Consider the following 6,000-nt stretch of genomic DNA (forward strand, 5'->3'; position numbering starts at 1 on the left):
CACACAGACATACTCCCCACATCATATAGACGTTCAAGTGCTTGTCCCGTCCACTCAACCATGGAGACTAACGGGTGTCTACGGTTACTCGGAGGAGCAGATGAAGCCTGAAACTTGGAGATTAATAAGGCACTTAAAAAACAGATCCAATCTACCGTGGTTATGCATAGGCGACTACAATGAGATACTACATTCTGAGGAAAAAAATGGAAGGCACCCTAGGCCATTGCCACCGATGGCTGCATTCCAGAGCACCTTGTTGGCTTGCGGACTAATAGACTTGGGATACAGTGGGTATATGTACACATGGCGGAATGGAAGAGAAGGAGAAGCTTTCGTTGAGGAAAGGCTGGATAGAGCGTGTGCCTCCCTGGAATGGTCTGACTTGTACCCGGCGGCCAAGGTGAAACACTTGACAGCATCATACTCTGACCATGACCCAATCATAATTGACACAAGACCCATGAACCATCAGCAAGTACGCAGGAAACAAAAGCTCCACCGGTTTGAAGAAAAATGGGTTGCTCACCCGGAGTGCGAAGGGGTAATCCGAGATTCATGGACCCATACTCAACCATCGGGCAGCCCTATGTACTGCCTTTTTGAGAAGATTAAAAGCTGCAGAGCACGCCTGGTAGCATGGAGCAAGTCAGCTTTCGGAAACACAAAAGCTCGCCTAACAGAAAAACAAAAGGAACTTGCGGAGATAGTGCAACAGGGATATGCACCAAATCTTGAACGTATAAAAATATTGAGAAGGGAGATCAATGAATTGATACACCATGAGGAAGTGTTTTGGAGGCAGCGGTCTAGGTCCTTATGGCTTCCGGCGGGCGACAAAAATACTAGCTTCTTCCACCAAAGGGCTAGCCAAAGAAAGAAGAAAAATACTATTGAGGGGCTGTATGATGAAAATGGGGTGTGGCAAACAGATGAGGGAAGAATCTCTGCTATAGCCGAAAGATACTATGCTGACTTGTTCAAAGCTCAAAGTCATACAAATATGGATAGGGTGCTGGAGGATGTGGACAAGGTAGTCACGGATGAAATGGTGGGCTCTTTAAACCAACCATACTCAGAGGAGGAAGTAAGGAGGGCTCTTTTTAGCATGCACCCATCAAAATCACCCGGACCGGATGGTATGTCTCCTTTCTTTTTCCAAAAATTTTGGCACATTGTAGGGCCGGATGTTGTCATGGCTGTGTTATCCGTCTTACATTCGGGTAAATATTTGAGGAAAATGAATTTCACACATATTGTACTCATACCAAAAAAGAATGACCCACAAAATATCATGGAGTTCCGCCCCATAAGTTTGGGAAATGTTGTATCCCGTATTGTATCAAAAGTACTCGCAAATCGGGTGAAATCTATTCTACCCAATATTATATCTGACGCCCAAAGTGCTTTTATTCCTGATAGACTTATCACAGACAATACTACAGTTGCGTATGAAATGCTTCATAGAATGCGCAATCGGAGAAGAGGAAAGACAGGTCACATGGCGATAAAGCTTGATATAAGCAAGGCGTACGATAGAGTCGAATGGGGTTTCCTCCGACGGATTATGCTCAAGATGGGACTACCGGATCAGTGGGTGAATTTGGCTATGGAAACCGTGAGCACAGTCTCCTACTCCATACTCATCAATGGAGAACCAAAAGGCCTCATAACACCAACCCGTGGAATAAAGCAAGGTGATCCTTTATCCCCTTACCTCTTCTTATTTTGTGCTGAGGGGCTATCTTCTATGATCAGGAAGGCAGTGACTACCAATAAATTAAAAGGCATTCAAAGTTGCCGGGATGGTGTCCGTATCTCCCACCTCCTCTTTGCAGACGATAGCCTGTTGTTTTGTGAGGCTAAGAGAGGCGAATGTCAGCAGCTCCTTGAAATCCTTACACAATATGAGGAGGCATCCGGACAAGCAATCAACAAACAAAAGACCACAATTTTCTTTAGCAAAAACACTGTCCCAAGTGTTAAGGAGGAAATTCAGATTTTGTTTGGTGCACAGGTTATGACGAACTGTGAAAAATACCTTGGCCTTCCTATGGTGGGGGGAAAATCTAAGGTGAAAACCTTTAAGGACCTGCAGGAGCGGATAACAAAAAGGGTGATGGGGTGGAAGGAAAAAACAATCTCTAAGGCGGGAAGGGAGGTGTTGATAAAGACGGTGGCCCAAGCAATACCCACATACTCTATGAGTATTTTTAAGCTCCCTAAGAAGGTGTGTGACGATATTAACTCGGTGTTGGCTAAGTATTGGTGGGGCCAAACTCGCAATGAGAAAAAGATACATTGGATAAACTGGAATAAATTGTGTAATCCAAAGAATAAGGGAGGAATGGGTTTCCGAAACATCCACGCCTTCAACCTAGCTATGTTAGCCAAGCAGGCTTGGCAGCTGGTCACAGGGGCACAATCTCTATTTTATAGAGTGTATAAAGCTAGATATTTTCCCCGGTGTTCATTCTTGGAGGCTGAGTTGGGTCCTAATCCATCTTTTGTATGGCGTAGCTTGTGTGCTGCTAGAGAGCTCATCATTGAGGGGTCACAATGGCAGATTGGGAATGGGCAAAGCATCACCATAAGCAACCAAAAGTGGCTGCCTCGTCCACCCCTTTTCAAACCGGGGGCTGACACATCTTTGAAAGTCGGTGACCTTATTGACACACACACCATGCAGTGGGATAGGCCAAGGGTACAAGACATCTTCATGCCACCCACACAACAGGATGTACTCAATATCAGGCTCGGTGACCTCCAGACACAAGACAGAATTTATTGGAAGGAAAATAAGGCCAACCGCTTCACAGTCCGGTCTGCCTACTTTGTTGCCCTTCGCTTGAACCAAGGAGGCGTGGTTGAACATTCTAGAGCACACGAGGATAAGAGGTTGTGGAATAAAATATGGAGATTGCGAGTACCACCGAAGGTGCGAAACTTCCTTTGGCGAGCTTGCTCAGACATCCTTCCAACTCGAGCTAATATTGTGAAACGAAGACTCCCTATTGATCCTAGCTGTGCAATCTGTGGTCAGGCAGAAGAATCAGTTTGTCATGCACTATGGGAGTGTCCGTTAGCCACCAATGTTTGGGCGTTGGTTAAAGGAAAGTTGCAGAAAAGCTCGGCGGTAGTGCAGGATTTCCATTCTCTCGCCAGACAAATGGAAGACAAGCTCACGGGTAAGGAAATGGAGGTTTGGGCAATGGTTGCTTGGTCTATTTGGAATGCCAGAAATCGTTTCTACTTTGAGAAGAAACAGTCCCAACCTGGCGACATACTCCACAGCGCCATGTCCTTGTTACAAGATTACCAACGTCTGAATCAGCACCTAGCCGGACAGAACCACCCAACGTGAGACCTCATGGGTTGACATAATGTAACTTCTTTTATGTTTTAGTGGACAAAGAAAATGTAAGCCAATATGGGGTGTCCCCTGTTTTTTTTATTAATGAAATTCCTATCTTCAGTGTCAAAAAAAAAAAAAAAAATTTGTAATAATACAAATTGATGTAAATGTATTCTCACAAACCCAAATCTCAAATACAACCAAATAACTTTCTCTCACAAATACAAATCAAAGAACCAAAGGTTCACAAATATCAACTATAAATACCAAATACCAAATGCGAATTGTGCATGAACCAAAGAGAGAGTCACAAAGCAAATCAAAAAGTTGCAATGTACTAAAAGAGAGCAAATCACCTGTGATGCCCCAATTTGATTGATTGTGTGATGTGTGTGGGTGTGTGATGAGTCCCACATCGGGTATTTATTGGGTTGAACTGGGCTTTATTAACAACTACAAGAAGCCTCAATTGCGACTAGTCCTTTTTGAGATATAGCGCAGATGTGGCTAGCGCTTTTCCTTGGGTCGTTACATATGATATCAGAACCGGCCCGGTAATCCCGTGTGGGCTCAGAGACACTACCCCACAAAGTGGGTCCTAACGAGGACGTTAGGGATTTAAGTGGGGGAGATTGTGATACCCCAATTTGATTGATTATGTGATGTGTGTGGGTGTGTGATGAGTCCCACATCGGATATTTACTGAGTTGAACTGGGCTTTATTAATAACTGCAAGGAGCCTCAATTGTGACTAGTCCTTTTGAGGTATAGCGCAGATGTGGCTAGCACTTTTCCTTGGGTCGTTACATCACCAAACTGCAGAACCAAACAGTAACAAATCTCTCTCACTATTCCAAATTGTAACCCATAAATATCAATGAACCAAACAAAGGAGAGCCTTTTTTTTTTTTCCTTACACCCACACACTCTACTTTCACTCTAATTTTTCGTAGTAGTGCTATGCTTATATAAGAGACTTGAGTAAGCTAGCATATCTAAAACCAAGAAGGACTAGACTTCTTTTTCACACATAAAAGAAGAATCACTCCTATTCCAAAAAGAATTTCAAATTAATTAGTAGACAAGACTTCTAATAGAGTTTGATAACTTTAAACAACAGTAATCCAAAAGGAATAAAATTCCTTCCTTATCCAAATTCAATTAGGAGTCGAACTCCTATTCCAAGCCATATTCTACAAATCTCCACCTTGGCTTGAATTCCATCAAGCCTCATAAATGACATTTGCAAACCACCAAATACAAATCGTTAACAAGTCTCCACCTTGACAAGGCATCTCCCAAACCACAAATACAAGGCACTCAATCAAATCAGAGCCTAACAAAAAAAGGTGCAAATTATCCAAAACCACTTCCAAATGCGCCAATGGATGCCAAATGCACCCAAAGATGATGCCAAATCCAAATAAGAGTTCAAAACAAAGTGCATATCACCATAAACGAAACTTCTCCATGGCCACCACCAATGCCCCTACGGGCTAATTCAAATTGCAAATACTGAACAAGTCCAAGCAACATTTGAACTTGTGCAAAGGCTTAATCACCATGTCACCATCAAAAATAACATCATGATTCCTACCTTCAAAAGAAGCAACCTTAATAGGCTCCCATACATCAGTGTGTACATAATCAAGCAAACCCTTAGTATGATGAACTATTGTACCAAACTTGACCTTAGTTTGCTTCTCCAAAGCACAAGGCTCACAAACTTCAAATTTGCAGTTCTTGGCACTCTCAAACAAAGTATTATCATTGGCATATTCCAAAAGTCTAATAGTGTCTAAAGTAATCTCCCCAATTGCTACTCCACCTACAACAGTACTCCCTTTAAGGAAATACATATTCCTACAACGTGTGGCCATCATTACTACCAAAGCACCATGTTGTACCTTCAAAGTTCCATTCTCCGTAGCATTCTTGAAACCCTTGGATTCTAACAAACCAACTGAGATGAGATTCATTTTCAATTTAGGTACATATTGAACCTCGTTTAGAAAACGAACTGTTCCATCATGCAATTTCAGCTTGATTTTACCTTTCCCTAAAATCTCACAGGTTTGATCATTACCCATGATGACTGAACCAAGTTCCGACTCTTTTAGGTTGTAAAACCATTCCTTTTTTTGGACACATATGGAAGGTGCAAGCTGAATCCAAAACCCACTCATTTGATTGGCAAACAAATGATGAACTAGTCAATGCAAAATCAGAATCCTCATCACAATCATGTGCTACATTTGCATTAGAATCCTTCTCATCTTTGTTTTGCAACGAATGGCAAACTTTCTTCCAATGCCCCCTTTTGTGACAACAGGCACACTCATCCTTTTCAAGTTTCTTATCATTAGACATGCCCTTAACAATCAAAGCCTCAGACATCGTGTCCCTTTGAGCTTGCTTATCTTTCATACGATACTCATTATTAGTCAAAGCATTGGACACATCATCAAACTTAATTTCATCTTTTCTATACAAAAGTGTAGTAATTAGATGATCATAAGTATCCGGCAATGAATTCAATAACAAGAGAGCTTTATCCTCACTACAAATATCAACTTCCAAATTTTGCAAATCAGTAAGTATTTTATTGTAATCATTCAAGTGCTTAGACATAGAAATACTTGCAT

The sequence above is a fragment of the Quercus lobata genome, chromosome 8 (genome assembly GCF_001633185.2).
Source record: "Quercus lobata isolate SW786 chromosome 8, ValleyOak3.0 Primary Assembly, whole genome shotgun sequence".
Classification (NCBI taxonomy): domain Eukaryota; kingdom Viridiplantae; phylum Streptophyta; class Magnoliopsida; order Fagales; family Fagaceae; genus Quercus; species Quercus lobata.